The sequence below is a fragment of the Xenopus tropicalis genome, chromosome 7 (genome assembly GCF_000004195.4).
Source record: "Xenopus tropicalis strain Nigerian chromosome 7, UCB_Xtro_10.0, whole genome shotgun sequence".
NCBI classification, from domain to species: Eukaryota; Metazoa; Chordata; class Amphibia; order Anura; family Pipidae; genus Xenopus; species Xenopus tropicalis.
The window spans coordinates 19,011,789-19,028,762 of NC_030683.2; the positions used below are offsets into that span (position 1 = coordinate 19,011,789).

The 16,974-nt window shown below is 43.2% G+C and overlaps 1 protein-coding gene across 2 annotated transcripts in view; it reads right to left on the reverse strand.

The window, feature by feature from the left end:
* The window catches only part of plekha1 (pleckstrin homology domain containing A1), a 44,848-nt gene extending 29,631 nt beyond the window's left edge, over positions 1–15,217 (reverse strand). Inside the window, exon 1 of one of the 2 annotated variants that reach the window (XM_012966637.3) lies at positions 15,023–15,217. The gene's annotated coding sequence lies outside the window, so the exon portion shown is untranslated. 2 annotated transcript variants of the gene reach the window in all.
* Positions 15,218–16,974: the final 1,757 nt, after the last annotated feature.

A 16,974-nucleotide genomic window follows, 5' to 3' on the forward strand; every position in this document is an offset into this window, starting at 1 on the left:
AATAAAATAAAATAAAGGTATTTAATCCCAACTAAGATATATGCTAAACAATCCTATTGGGTTTAATTGATGTTTAAATCATTTTTCAGTAGACTTAAAGGTATGGAGATCCAAATTACAGAAAGACCCCTTATCTGGAAAAACCCGGTCCCGAGCATTCTGGAGAACAGGCCCCATACCTGTACCTTGTACTTGACCGACTCCAGCTCTGCTGCCTAAGGGCAAAGAGACACAGGGAGATTAGTTGTCCCCGACTCACAGTGATTTTGCTGCCATAGACTAAAATACAAGTTGCCGCAACTAATTGTCAAGTTTTTTTTGACTAATCGCCCTGTGTGTCTTCGCCCTAAATCCATACTTGTGGTAAAACAATAGAATTGGGTTTATTTAAATGTTTAAGTAAATTTAAGGTATGGAGATACAAGATATGGCAAGATCCATAATCCACAAAACCCTAGGTACTAAGCATTCGGAATAATAGATCATACGTTGCTGTACAAGTATGCAGAATGCTCGGGACCTCCGGATAAGGGATCTTTCTGTAATTTGGATCTCCATAACTTAAGTCTGTTTTATTATTACAGAGAAAAAGGAAATAGTTTTAAAAAATTAGAGTTATTTGTTTATAATGGAGTCTAGGGGAGATGGCCTTTCCGTAATTCTGAACTTTGAGTAATGGGTTTCCGGATAAGGGATTCCATACCTGTACTATGTTCTTACTTATTTATAATTCCAACACAGAAAAAAATGTGTGAAAGGGAAAAAGAAGCAGTACCTTGCTTTCACATCATTGCAAAATATTACCTTGCCCTTATCCTACCCACTTTTACTATTCTGCCTGCTGAGCAGCTGCCAAAAAGGTGTGTAAGAGGCTATGGATGTAACTTTCCTTCGAGAACCAACAGCCCCAGGGGAGCTCATTTTATTGCAGAAATTAAACATACCTAATGCCTGGCTGCTTACTTCAGAGGGAGACAGAAGGTTTCAAAGATTACCTTGCCAGGCACACCCTAAAGTAGTACAGCCTGAGAAAATGCTTTTCCACCCAGTTCACTAGTAGCCATCTCTCCCTCATAGTCATGAGAACAACACAAAAAGCACTGAAAAAGTCCCAAACCCAGGGTAACTCCGGCTTCCAAGTCAAAATTTGTTAAAGAGCCCCACACAACACAGAAACCCCAAAAAAACTTATCCCTGCAATCTGTTGCTTCAAAAAGTATGAATAAATACAATTTTTATATGCTGAATCCAGCTGCAAAACAGTTCTTCTCTTTCTGCATCATTTGAAATCCTGGCAGGGAGGAGGGACTAAAACATTGATGTTACAAATGGTAACAACTTCTCCACAGCTTACAGACAGCATGCAGGAACTACATAACCCACAATGCATTGCACTGTGATGTCCCTTTCCTTATTGACATTACATGTGCAGGGAATTGTAGGATTGGGAGGATGCAGGCTGAAGGCAGGCTGAAGGCAGGCTGAGGACAGGCGACTACTGTTACACTTTATTTGAGTCTCAAAGTAGCCAGCCAGATCAGCAGGGGAACAGGGGGCGGGGCTTAGGGAACTGTTCCAAACCATATTATTACATTAAACATCATGAAAAGGCTGCATATTTTAATTGATAATATTAAGCACTTGGCAATATACATGTTTACTTTTCAAAAAGCTTAAGTTGTGTTTAGGTAGAGTTCCCCTTTAACCTATTACCCTGGGTACCCATATTTAGTGGTAAATGTATCCCATATCAAATATCAAACTGTGGCTATTTTCTGACAGTCAGGAAGGTGCCCATACACGCACGGATGTTATCATAGAAAACAAGGTTTTGGACAATATTTGGTACGTGTAGGGTGGATTGATGAGGCAACCGATATCGACGAGATGACCAATATCCAAGGCTTTTGTGATACGAGTTGCCTCTGATTCTGAAAATTCCAAAGCAAAGGCAAGCAACTTAAGGCTGAATCGTCAGATAGGGGTAGAATTCCGGTTGTTTCTACCTCCATATTGACAATTCAGCTCAGAACGTTAGTGGAGGGTATAAAGATTAAAATTGTACCGTGTATGGCCACCTTACATGCACATACCTGACACAGTTATCAGTCCTAGTACCGGTGTCAATTTGTCATAACATGTTGGACTGCTGTTTAACGGGGACCTGCCACCGTAAGAAACCACTCCAAATCCTTTTCTATCATGTTAGTTGAGCAAAATAAACTTTACTTACCACCATATAAACTATTTCATTTTTTTTGTCCTTCAGTCTTAGAATTTACAGTGACAGCAAGCAGGCCGGCGCCATTTTGTGTACCTTGTTATTAAGCCAAGCTTTGTATCAGCCCAAAATCTTATGCATTTGCCATCTAGGTGACATCTAGGAAGTGCTGAATGGAAAGTAATTGTAATTACAAATCTGAGCTGTCAATCATATATTGCCTGCCCCGCCTCTATGCCTCAGGAATAAAGGCGGGGCAGGCAATATATGATTGACAGCTCAGATTTTTAAATGCATTTATAACAGGTACGGATGATTTAATTAAAAAAAGTTCATGTTTAATTTTTAAAATACTTTTATCATACAGCTTTTTATGTTTGGGTGACAGGTCCCCTTTAAATGCCATTCTGTTCAGAGATAGCTGCTCAAACAATTGTTTTCGGCATTTTGTCACCCGGGCAATTAGCAGCACTAGATGTAGTGGAGAAAATGGAATTGCTAGCTATGTTTCCAGTAGCACTTGTCTAACACGATACGGAGCGAACAATTCCAAATGATCTGTAACTCGCTCCACATTCATGCAGTGTGGATGGCCCTTAGTGTTTTTGTCAGTCAATATGGCAACAGAAGAGATCATTTTCTGTCCCAAACCACTACAATCACATATTTATAAAGCACTGCAATAACAAATTGTAGCACTTCAAAGGTATGGGACCTGTTATCCGGAAACCCGTTGTCCAGAAAGCTTCGAATTATGGAAAGCCTGTCTCCCATATACTCCATTTTAATCAAATAATTCAGATTTTTTAAATTGATTTCCTTTTTCTCTGTAATAACAAAACAGTACCTGTACTTGATCCCAACTAAGATATAATTACCCCTTATTGGGGGCAGAACAGTCCTATTGGGTTTATTTAATGGTTAAATGATTCCCTTTTCTCTGTAATAATAAAACAGTACCTGTACTTGATCCCAACTAAGATATAATTACCCCTTATTGGGGGCAAAACAGCCCTATTGGGTTTATTTCATGTATAAATGATTCCCTTTTCTCTGTAATAATAAAACAGTACCTGTACTTGATCCCAACTAAGATATAATGAATCCTTATTGGATGCAAAACAATCCTATTAGGTTTAATCAATATTTTATTGATTTTTTTTAGTATACTTAAGGTATGGAGATCCAAATTACAGAAAGACCCCTTATCCGAAATACCCTTGGTATTTTCTGGGGGGAAAAAACATTTTTGTCTTTCCATTGAAGCAGTGAACTGACAGAAACAGTCTTGCCCTATGGTACAGTGCAGACTGGCATGTTTCAGAACATTAGATCACTTCAGGACAGAATAGCATGAATCCACAGGAAATGTCTGTATGAAAGAATTGCATTTTTCAAATGTCACGTCTGCTGACTAGCACCCTGGGCATGAGATTTTTTAGTGAAAATATGCGGAAAAACCTATGTGTTTAGATACATATGTATGTGAAGATATCTAAGTAAAAACCAGAATAAGATGTCACTACAGGTATGGGATCAGATATCCGGAAACCCATTATCCAGAAAGTTCCGAAATACGGAAAGCCCGTCTCCCATAGACTCCATTATAAGCAAATAATTCTAATTTTTAAAAATGATCTCCTTTTTCTCTGTAACAATAAAACAGAACCTTGTACTTGATCCCAGTTAAGATATAATTAATCTTTATGGGAGGCAAAACAATCCTATTGGGTTCATTTAATGTTTACATGATTTTTTAGTAGATTTAAGGTATGGAGAAGTGGTCTGCACTCCAATACCCATGCTTTATTTTATATATTCCATATATTTGCATATCTGCCCTGGCAGGAACTGGTGAGAATGCCAGCTCTAACTGTCACACCAGAGGGATTACTAGTTTATGTGTTGCCTCTTTAATACTCATGTTAAATATACGAAACGCTGAACAAAATAAATACAGGCTTTCTTTGCAGATCAGAAGGCTGTAGGAAGCCTACCAAGCCTAAAGCTTTGCTCCTCCCACACGCTATTTGTCCATTTAAGATGGCCATACACATTAAGATTTTTCTCTCCATAACAACCAAGTTTAGTGTGATCCGACAAATCTGTCAAATTATTGTAAAGCTGGACATACACGCACAGATATAATCGTACAAAACCTCAACGACACGACCGATATTGCAGAAGCTTCAGATATTGGGCGGGACAAAAGATTTGATTGGGCGCCATTGAAGACACCCGAGCAAAATCTGCTTTAGAGGAGGTAGAATCCCTATTGTTTCAACCTTATATATCGGATGATTCAGCCCTGAATGTCAATGGAGGGAACGATCGATGGTAATTGGTATGTGTATGGGCATCTTTAGGTTAGTGGGCACCAAAGGTTTGCATAAAAGCGATTTTTCATCCAACATTGGTCAGAAAATTGTTTAGGCAGGTTAAAAAAATTTCATTGTTAGCAATGAAATTTACCCATTGTCCAGTTGTTTGTAGGACCAAGCAGGTAGATTTCCTGGCTTCAACTAGACGATATCGCTTGAAATTTGCTGATGGGCAAATTGCACTTTTAAATGATCGTTTCAGGATAAGCTTGGTCCTACGAAAACAAAAAGATCTTTTAAAAATCTTATACATATATGGGCAGGTTAAGTGGGCACAAATTGTGCAGCTCCAGGTAAGCCTGCCGGGGCTATAAATGCAAATGAAAAATAAAAATAATACATGAGTGTGTGTCTAAAAAAGCAACAGACAGCTACACTGAGTCATTTCGGCCTGCTGCAAAAACCCGTCAGCAGTAAAACTACGAGGACCCTTTTTCAGCGAATATGGCACATTTTAGCAAACTTCCTCTGCTGTAACTGACATGGAGTGCAGCCACACATCCGAGACTCACTAATTAGTCAAATATGAGAGACAAGAGGAAACAAAACTAGCAGGTAAAGTGACAGTAATCTCGTGCTATGCAGCACAGCAACAGAACACTGCTTTAAAGCAGGGATCCCCAACCTTTTATACCTGTGAGCCACATTCAAATGGAAAACGTGTTTGGGAGCAACACAAGAACGGAAAATGTTCCTGGGGGGGCAAATAGAAGCTATAATTAGCTGTTTGGTAGCCCCTATATGGACTGGCAGCCTATAGAAGGCTCTGTTTGGCTTTACACTGGGTTTTATGCAACCAACACTTGCCCCCAAGCCAGAAATTCAAAAACGAGCACCTTTGAGGCCCCTGGGGGCAACATTCAAGGGGTTGGGGAGCAACATGTTACTCACGAGCCACTGGTTGGGGATCACTGCATTAAAGGGTTAGTTCACTTTCAGGCTAACTTTTAGTATGTTATAGAATAGTCTAGTCTTTTTAATTGGTCTTTATTTTTTATTTATTATAGTTTTTGGATTATTTGTCTTTCCAGCTTCAAATGGGGGTTCACTGACCACAGCAGCCAAAAAATCAATTGCTCTGTAATGCTACAGTTTTCTTGTTATTTTTACATTTTATTACTTACTTATTACTATCTATTTAGGCCCTCCTTCATTCATATTCTTGTTTGTTTGTTTAAGTGGTTGCTAGGTTAAATTTAACCTTAGCAACCAGACAATGGCTTAAATTTCAAACTGGAGAACTGCTAAACAAAAACCTAATTCATTCAAATACCACAAATACAAATGAAGACCAACTGCAAGTTGTCTCAGAAAAGCACTCTCTACATCAGTGATCCCCAACCAGTGGCTCGGGGGGTAACATGTTGCTCCCCAACCCCTTGGATGTTGCTCTCAGTGCCCCCAAACCAGGTAGTTATTTTTCAACTCCTGATTGGGGGCAAGTTTTGGTTGAACAAAAACAAGATTTACTACCAAATAAAGCCCCTGTAAGCTGATAGGGTGCATAGAGGCTGCCTAATAGCCAATCACAGCCCTTATTTGGCTCCTCCATAAACTTTTATGATGCTTCTGTTGCTCTCCAAGTCTTTTTACATTTGACTAAGTAAAAAAGGTTGGGGACCCCTGCTCTACACTATACTATAAATGAATTTAAAGGTGAACTACAGCTTTAAAAAATCTACCCCTAAGTGTGTTTGGGCTGTATACCCTTGCTAATATGCAACCACACTACATAGTTTCAAAATGCGCACTAAGAATATGGAGTGCAAAAGCTTGCACCTCACCCTGAGTTTGGTGGAGCTGAATACAGAATGGATAGTAAGTAGGTGGCACAGATAATATGACAGGCGGTAAATACAGGGTATCTCACTATCTGACAGTGCAGCACTCTGTACTTTACTTACAGGTAAGTAATGTGGCACTAAAAACCCATGACTCCATTGCAACGGCAAAGGATAGGGCCGGCAGCTTTATGGCTTGGGGTGCTTAGCAGCAGTGCAGTACAGAGAGTAGTGAAGAGCAATGGAAAGCCTGAGAATAAAAAGGGCACACAGATGCTGAAGGAAAACCTGCTGCAGGCTGGCAGAATCCTGGCGCTAGGGAGAAGATTCCACTTTCAGCAGGATAATGATCCTAAGCACAAAGGAGAAGTAACAATAGCGCGGCTCAGCAATACGTTAATGCTCTGTGGTGACCCAGCCCAAGTCCAGACTTGATTCCAATGGAAAATATGTGGTCAGACTTGAAGGCTGCAGTAAACAGACAATTCACACCAATATGGGAGCGCTTGGACAACTCTAAGATTCCTTGAATATGCAAGGATAATGTTATATAAATAAGGAACCAGAATTTTCAATCTTTGTTCGATCACTGAAATGATCATTTAATGTCCATATATCTGTTTTGATGGTTCTCCAACAAACATGTTCCAAAACTTATACAAATCTATGTGTCTGATGACAACATCTGTCTACATTGTCCATATGCAATTCACAGCAACATATACAGGAAAATCAAGTATTCATATCAACCCCCTTCTGTATATTTGCATGTATATATAAGAGCCATATTGCTTGCCTCCCAGCTGCATACACACACAACATTTATGCCATTTCCATGTAACTCCATAGATAAGAACCAGGATGCAATCGCTAGGGCAGTCGTTTGGGCAGATCTCTCTTTGGAGACTATCGGGTCACATGGTGCGCCTGGGCCCAAATACAAACACTGAAGCAGCGGGCAAGCATGTGATTAATCAGTTGACTAATCACACTGAGGAAGCTCAAAGTAAAATACAAATGTGCATCATCCCTAAAGCCAATGTGAAAAAACGCAGGCCGAGAATCAGCCATCTTCCTTGGCTGCAACTGGAATCACTGCATTGGCCTCAGTGCAGACCAGTGTAGATGCAGGGTGCCAGCTTAGTGGGCGAACCTCTGTCAGCATTTTTCCCACAGGCAGAGAAACAGCTCCATGTGGCATTAGCTGTATGGTAACTTTCAACCATACTAATAAGCATTCTATTAGGGATGCACCAAACACAGGATTCAGTTTGGGATTCAGCCGAAATCCACGCTCACAGACTAAAAGAATCCCAATCCTAAAAGTCACAAACACGGAAGTAGAACATTTTTCGCCACAAGCGTATTTAACTCTTCTGTATCCTAATTTACATATACAAATTCGGACTCCGTTTGGATTTCGACTGAATCTTTTACAAAGGATTTGGGGTTCGGCCTAATCAGTAAATAGTGGATTCGGTAAATCCCTACATTCTATTGATCAGTGCAGTAAGCATGTAAGGCAGGTATGAACTTTCAAGGCTGGAAGACATATTTCAGAGACCTAACTTTATCCCTTTTGCCCCAAATTTACTGCATCAAAGCCCAAGTCTCAACCATCTGAAACAGAAAGTTTTATGTATATAAGGCACCGGTGGAAGCTGTCACGGTCTACTACCTGTGACCTTTTAGTAGCTCAGGGATTCAGCACTGCTGTGACAACGGCCTTAAAAAAGCTTGTACAGGCACTTGTCAGCTGAGAACTACAAGATACAAATGAATAGGACTAGAGATGCTGATTTCTATGCACTGAAATTGATGTACCAGCAGACCTATAACAGTAATAAATCAGGCCTTCAAAGTTGCCCATAACAGCTCCCAAACTTGTGGTATTAAACAGTTGCATATGCATTACATTAGTAATATTGCAATCACATTTATCATAGAGTTTCCGTATTTGGCAATTCACATCGTTTGGATCATTCTACATAGGATTTATTATCTTGTACATATGTTTACGACTCCAAACTTGAATCTTGTTAAGGCATCTTTAGTGTCAGTGGCACCGCACATGCTCAGTGTGCCCTGGGTTGATGGAACCAGTTTGAAGCAAGAAAAATTAACAGAAACTTCTTTATATATAAAATGACATCAGCTTTAGGTCTGTATATTGTATTGTGAAAGTCTGTTTCAGATCACACCATCAGTTTGGACCTCTGGAAATGCATCAAACTAGGAAAAACAAAAATTTCTGCACATTGTACAAAGATTTGTGGTCTAGGTTTGCACCAAAACAAATGCACCAAATCTATATTTTGTTTTAGGCTGAATACCAAATCCTCCCTAACTTGCTTACTAAAACTTGGGGAAAACAAGTCATACAACTTTATGAGTTTAGATTCTATTGGGCTGAATACAAAGGATTCTCACACGCCTAAAATGACTATATGTAGCAGTGTTTCTCTTTATACTCCCTGTATGTAGCTGTATATAGCATCTTCAGCTGACTAGGGGTCCCCTACCTCCCCGTGAGCACTTTACTTAGGGGCAGCAGATCCCAGGGCAAAAATGTGCTGTGCAGTTATTTACAGGGGAACAAAACATTTGCTTGAACTGCTGCCTGATTTTCATACATTGCTTTGCATATCATGTGTAATATTACAGCCAAATTCTCTGAACAACCCAAATCCAAAGAAGAATCCTTTACACACACACAAACATGCCCATGCATGTATTAGACCACAAACAGAAATAGCAACAGTATGAATGCTGATGGGCAGAAGAACAAATGAGCGGATCTTTCCCAATATGCCCAAAACGATGTGGATACAAGCCAGTGGGGTTGAGGGACAAAGGCAGTCATCACCCCAAAAAGATTTTAAAACTGTCCAATCCATATCTGGATGATTTTCAGCCAGATATCAGTCGGGTAGTGCCCCATACACGGGCAGATAAACCGCTGGCTCTAAAGGAGATAAGCTGCCAACTCAGCAGCTAAAATCTGCCCACCTAGGCCACCTTAAAGCAGAGTGATTCCAATCCCTGGATAGTAAATAAGCATAGTATTTGTATTCAGAACTTCTGGGATTAATTCCAACCCTGTATCATCCCATATCTGTGCGGGTTTCCCCCATATTTCAGAAACAAACAGGCAGCCTGTTTCCTGATGAAGCTGATCTACAGGGACTGATTTGAATGAAGAATCTCTGGCACTACATAAAACCATGATAATAATAATAATAATAAGCATCATTGCAGTTAGTTCGGTATGCCCCGAAGACTCAATCATACGAGGGAGAAAAGGGATCCACCCTGCTCCCGAAACTATTAAAACAGATGAAAGGCTAAACTGGTGACAATGAAATTATGCTTTCACACCCTGGTACAGTGTCAACCCACTAACAAGAGGAGATAATAGAAAAAGTTCTCTTTCTAAGCAAGTTAATATTTTAAAAGCTTATTTACTAATGGAATGATTATTGTGCTGGAAGCACAAAAGGGCATAAGGTACAGCAGATGAAACTCTTTAGAGGATATATGTAAAACCCAGACTGAGGCTTCATAATTTTGAATGAATGCCAGTAATAAGCTACTAAGCACTGACTTGCAACCCAGACTTACTGCCGACATGCAGCTTAAATACAGTGGCCCATATACTCGCCCAAGTGCCGACCCAAGGGATGATCAAATTAGCCCCATACCGCCTACCTTAGGTGAGCATATCGGAAGAAGATCTGCTCATTTTGCCACATCGCCAAACGAGCGGATCTTAACATGTATGGCCACCTTTAGGCTATATGTAAGTTAGCTTTCTGCCCATTTAATCTCTCCTCTGACATGCTTTTGGCTTCAGGTTTACAGCAGCCATATATTTGTCACCCTAATTCTAGATAACCATTTTATACAGCCCAGTGCTAGTAAATTACTTTTATAGTTCAAATAAATGTTATTACATATTACACAACATTTATTAACATATAGGATTATCTATCAGTCCATCTGTTTCCAGCATGTTTTTTTCAAAATGTTTTATATATTTCTGCATCCGGCATATTCCTGCTGTTTAATCCAGGTCTCCTCATTGTCCATGTATATATAACAAGCATGCCCCCAGATAGCAGAATCACCTCAGTCCAAAGTCATCTACTTTATAAATATGTCTCAACAAGGAGGAAAGAGACAAGTGTAAAAAGCATTAATGGGCAGTTTGGTGGGTTATGGTCTCACATTGGCAGGCAGGCATTGAGATATGGCAATCTGGCAAGGTCTGGCCTCACCCAGGTAGACAATCAGTTTAGTAGGATCAGGCAACAGCCAGGCATGCAGGTGGCATCAAGTAATGTCTGGCAAGACCACAGATCAAGTTGAACCCAGGTAAGCAGTCTTTACCAGTCAATTCTCATATTCAGGTGTCCAAGAAACAAGCAGGTTGCAAGGTAATCAGCTCTAACACTAGCAGGACCTGCTCTCGCCACGGTAGGAAAGCGCACATCTCAGATCTGCATAGTGTAATACTTCAGAAAACAGTAAAGTTGATAACGACATCAAATATTTCAAGTACCCACAATAGAAGACCATGAAGAATTTTAAAAAAAAAAAGACTAACAGGAGGAAGTCAGAACTGGCTTTTGGCTGGTTTGAGCTTATTTCCTTTGTGCGTACAAGTCACTTAATTACAGTTTACAGAGCAAACCATTGTAATTTGTTACAGAACAGAAAAACAAATGCCTGAACTTCACTTGTGAACTCATTTATAATAGCCCACAATACTGTATGCCTCAAATACCTGGCAATTTTATGCAATGCAGTCAGTTCCCATGTAGTTTCTTTCTAGCACGTTGCCACAAGTTTTGCCACAATCAGTCAATCTGCTCATGTCAGGGATTCTCCTGCCACCTATCCTAGACTTGATGCGATTTTGTCTATTAGGAATCTTCATCTACTAAAGTTGGCCATACACTGTAAGATAAGCTCGTATAGTGAGGTTGCCAAGCGAGCGGATCTTCTCCCAATTTGGCCCTAGGGCCAAACGATCGAATTAAAAAAGCAGGCATAGGTCCCATCAGATCATGGACTGCATTAACGAGCCAACACTCCCCCCGATCTGTCAAAAAAATCAAACCTGCCCGATCGAGATCTGCCCAATTTCAGGCCAGATGTTGGTCTCAAAAGCCCATTGGTGGTGCCCATACACGGGCAGATAAGCTGCTGGTCCTTTAGACCGATATTGGCAGCTAAAATTGGCCCATGTATGACCACCTTTACTGTCTGCCTTTCCTTTTCCTGATGCACAATTCCCCATACATAACACAATAATCAAAGTATAAACAATGATAGAGTAACATCATTCTCTGGAATAATGGAAAAATAAATTACATATCACCTTGAAGACTTACGTAAATGTGGACATACATACACTGGGACATTTAAGCTGCTGATTTGGGCCATTCAGGCTGAATCAGCAGCTTATATGAATGTATGGGGCACTCTGAAAGGCCTGAAAATTGTCCAGGCAGCTTTGAAATTCCCTCAAGGTGAGGACTACATTAGCTCATTGATGCAATCCTGCATACCGGCACAATGATCCGATATTGCCAACCTCAAGGTGGACATATCCAAGCAAGATCCACTTGTCTGGCAACCTCTTGAATGCCTACCTTTAGGGCTCTGGTACACGGGGAGATTAGTCGCCCGCGGCAAAACTCCCTGCTCGGGGGCGACTAATCTCCCCGAGTTGCCTTCCCCCTGCCATCCCACCGGCGAACATGTAAGTCGCCGGCGGGATGGCAGACGCGGCGGGGCGATTTCGGGAAATCGCCGAAAAAGCCTCGCAAGTCTTTTTCGGCGATTTGCGCGAAATCGTGCCGCCGCGTCTGCCATCCCGCCGGCGACTTACATGTTCGCCAGTGGGATGGCAGGGGGAAGGCAACTCGGGGAGATTAGTCGCCCCCGAGCAGGGAGTTTTGCCGCGGGCGACTAATCTCCCCATGTACCAGAGCCCTAAGTCTCTGGCAGTCTACTTCCTGGGGTCAGTAACCACAAAGCCATACAAATTATCCCCCACTTTAGTTTAATGTCAGTGCATCATGGATGGGGTAGAGAACTGAGGGCTCTTGCATTTTTTTAAGCTGTCTGTTACTTGGGGTCTGTATTATACTATTAGTTTCTTTAGTTATATGAGGTTTATCTCTAAAGCATACATGTATTATCAACTATGCAGGGGAATCCTTGGGGAACAGCGAACGTGGACAAAAAAAACAAACAACTTTATAACCCCCATTACACAGCTCCTGGAATTGCACCCATCCTTCCCCTTATAACAATAGTTGCACCCTAGGCAGGTTCCTCTGCTGCGCCTTCTCCTAGCTCTAGCCGTGTCAGCTACAGGAACATCAGTGGCCTCATGTAATAATTCAAACCTAAATCTTTCTGACTAGGCTTCCAAAAACATTGAGGACATTTGTCACAAGGTTCATTCTAACTGGCTTCAGGCTGGAATTCTAAGGGCTCTGGTACACGGACTTACATGTTCGCCGGTGGGATGACAGAGGGAAGGCAACTCGGGGAGATTAGTCGCCCGCGAGCAGGGAGTTTTGCCGCGGGCGACTAATCTCCCCGTGTACCAGAGCCCTTAAGGTGAAGACACACAGAGCTACTAGTAGCAGCTACTTTTCCATGTAGAATCAGTTAACATGTGCTTACACAGTGAAAATGAAAGCTACTTTTCCATGGCTACTAAATGCCAGAAAATACCATCATAGACAATACTGAGAACTGCCTCTGCTAAAACACACGTAGAGACAATTATCAGTAACTGATAAGCATTGTCTGTTTTAGTAGCAGTGACAAGTAGCTGCTACTAGGAGCCCAGTGTGTCTTCACCCTAAATCAGGTCGTCACTAATATTCAAAACAGGCCCTGGAAGCGCATGTACACAGAGGCTAAAACAGCCCCCTCAGGCCCCAAATCAGACACTGATTTAAAGCAGACCTGGTATTTGGCAAAATCTACACATTACCTGCCTGGCCCTGCCCCCAGCCATTCCTTTCAACCCCCTCTTCTACCTGAAGGGACCTGCCTACAGTTTGGTAGTCTATGGCATGTGAGAAGGGGATCACTCTTCTACAGTCCATAACAGTGTGGTGGGAGGGGTCTCTCTCCAAATGCCAGTCCTCTAGTCTTAATGGTATGCTAGATATCACTGTCAGCTTGTTTCTCTATGAGGCGAGATGCCAATATGGTTTCCTTCCCCAATGGACAAGCCAATCTTTACAGGCCATCACCCACCTCCTGTTACTCTATAGCAGTGATCCCCAACCAGTGGCTCAGGGTCAACATGTTGCTCCCCAACCCCTTGGATGTTGCTCTCAGTGCCCCCAAACCAGGGAGTTATTTTTGAATTCCTGACTTGGGGGCAAGTTTTGGTTGAATAAAAACAAGATTTCCTACCAAATAAAGCCCCTGTAAGCTGATAGGGTGCATAGAGGCCCCTAATAGCCAATCACAGCCCTTATTTTGCTCCTTCATTAACTTTTATGGTGCTTGTGTTGCTCCCCAAGTCTTTTTACATTTGACTGTGGCTCACGAGTAAGAAAGGTGAAGAAGAGGTGTCACTGCCACAGTTTCATGCCTGTTCTGTTTCAGCCCCTCCTCCATTACAATAGATTTTCTTGTGCTATATTATAGTATTGCAATCAATTAGAAAAGACCAAAATGTTCTGTATCACTAAACATTTAGGGACATAACAACTGACACATAAAGAAATACAGTAGGTGTAATGAGGGTGAGGCTGCAAGAGCTAACAATCTAAAGGTGGGTGACAGAATAATGCCAGTAATGGTCTCTGTGGGTGTCTGTACGGGTGGAGAGGGTTCCTTCAGTCTTGCTGTGAAGCAGCTCTGCCTACAATACAGAGACACCCCCTGCTGTCAGTCTCTTTCCCTAGTGGGGGGCTGGATGGCTTCTGCTGTCAGTCTCTTTCCCTAGTGGGGGGCTGGATGGCTTCTGCTGTCAGTCTCTTTCCCTAGTGGGGGGCTGGATGGCTTTTGCTGTCAGTCTCTTTCCCTAGTGGGGGGCTGGATGGCTTCTGCTGTCAGTCTCTTTCCCTAGTGGGGGGCTGGATGGCTTCTGCTGTCAGTCTCTTTCCCTAGTGGGGGGCTGGATGGCTTCTGCTGTCAGTCTCTTTCCCTAGTGGGGGATGGATGGCTTCTGCTGTCAGTCTCTTTCCCTAGTGGGGGGCTGGATGGCTTCTGCTGTCAGTCTCTTTCCCTAGTGGGGGGCTGGATGGCTTCTGCTGTCAGTCTCTTTCCCTAGTGGGGGGCTGGATGGCTTCTGCTGTCAGTCTCTTTCCCTAGTGGGGGGCTGGATGGCTTCTGCTGTCAGTCTCTTTCCCTAGTGGGGGGCTAGATGGCTTCTGCTGTCAGTCTCTTTCCCTAGTGGGGGGCTAGATGGCTTCTGCTGTCAGTCAGTGTGCCAGGAATACAAACCCAGTCACAATGCCGGCAGTTGCAATGATGCCCATCAGTTCAGAAGACTTTTTGGGAAGATGAAGTGCAGCTCCAACTCCCAGTCCAGACACATACACACATCCATCTGTCACACCCCCGGGGATGTGGGCAATGCAGCCCGACACACTTACCTGCACAGAGCTGTCTCATAGCTGTACCCATGCAGTCTCTCCCTCCGGTGCCTCCGCTTTCCCTTTGTCAGTTTACACGACCAAAGTTCTTTACACACCACACACCCCGCACGTTACGTCCCCACACACTGCCGCTCCCTCTCTCTCTCTCAGCTGCGCCTTCCAAGCCTCGGCCTGACACAGTTGAAAAATGGCTGCCACTCTCAGTCCGCTAGCCAATCACACTACAAAATCCTAGAGACGTCAGTGAAGTGCCGCCCCTTGTCGTAAGTCCCGCCCCCATACCTGGCGGAGCGGGAATGCTTACACGGGAAAGTGCTAAGTTCATGTAGCCAATAGCAGGCGGAGGAGGCAGCGCTCACCTTCTCTGTGGAATTCTGTAGAATTAGCGGTGTGTTTGCTGCGTCACCGAGCGGTGGCGGAGTGTTAATCTCACTGTACATGTCGGGGCGCGTTTATCAGTACTGGGCAAATTTGCTCCTGGCAGAACGCCATGACAACCTTTCACATATTTGCTTTGGTTTTACCTGAAACTGGCTGAAAATAGCTATTCACTGATTGGTTGCTATGGGTTACTGCCCAGAGTTGGGGAAAGACTCCTGAGGTACATTGACCCGTTCAACCAGGAAAAAATGACAATACAATTTCGAAATGACCACAGTGTTAGGTCTGTGACCACATTCCTGCCTTTGTTACTCTGGTGCCTTTAGTTTTATTACCTGTCCCTCTATCTCTGCTTGGCTCATTCAGGGTCTTGCCAAGTAGTACTAATGTACAGGCAAGTAGTACTAATGTACAGGCAAGCAGTACTAATGTACAGGCAAGCAGTACTAATGTACAGGCAAGCAGTACTAATGTACAGGCAAGCAGCACTAATGTACAGGCAAGTAGCACTAATGTACAGGCAAGTAGCACTAATGTACAGGCAAGTAGCACTAATGTACAGGCAAGTAGCACTAATGTACAGGCAAGTAGCACTAATGTACAGGCAAGTAGTACTAATGTAAAGGCAAGCAGTACTAATGTACAGGCAAGCAGCACTAATGTACAGGCAAGTAGCACTAATGTACAGGCAAGTAGCACTAATGTACAGGCAAGTAGCACTAATGTACAGGCAAGTAGCACTAATGTACAGGCAAGCAGTACTAATGTACAGGCAAGCAGTACTAATGTACAGGCAAGTAGTACTAATGTACAGGCAAGTAGTACTAATGTACAGGCAATAACACTTGGCCTGGAGCCCTGCCACAAGCCTTCTATCTGCTCACTCCCGCCTCACAGTCTGCATTCCCAGCTCCCAGTCTTGATCTCTATAACTCACTACTGACTGCTAATCCCAGTGGGAAGTGCCCAAGACACACGTCTCTTCTGCCTGCCCCTAGTTCCAGACCTGCACCTATTGTCTCCCACATTGTACCTTTTAGCAGTGCCATTTGTGGGGCTCCCGACACCCCCTAACCCACTGCATTACCTCTTTGGTGTTGGAGCAGGTCACGGTTGGGGGGGCTGCAGCCAGGGCCGTCATCAGGGGGGGACAGTTGTACCGGGCCTGGCAAATCTTTTGCTTTTAAAGGGGGCCTGGCCATGCTACAGTTTTCTGACTGGCTCGGGCCCCCTTTATTCTGTTACGGCCGGGCCCTGTCCTCTGATTGGTAGCAGCCCTTGCGTACGTGTGATGTCAGTATGCACGGGGCGCAACCTTATAAAAGGGCCTGTCGCCACCACTGCACAAGGAGCCGCACAAAAAGAAGGAGCCGAAAAAGAAGACGACAACAACTTTGGGAGGCACTGTCTATGGGGCAATTGGGGGCACTGTTTATGGGGGGCACTGTCTATGGGCCAGTTGGGGGCACTGTGGGGCAGTTGGGGATACTGTCTATGAGGCAATTGGGGGCACTTTCTATGGGGGGTACTGTCTATGTGACCACTGTGTATGGGGGCCCATGGCCAGC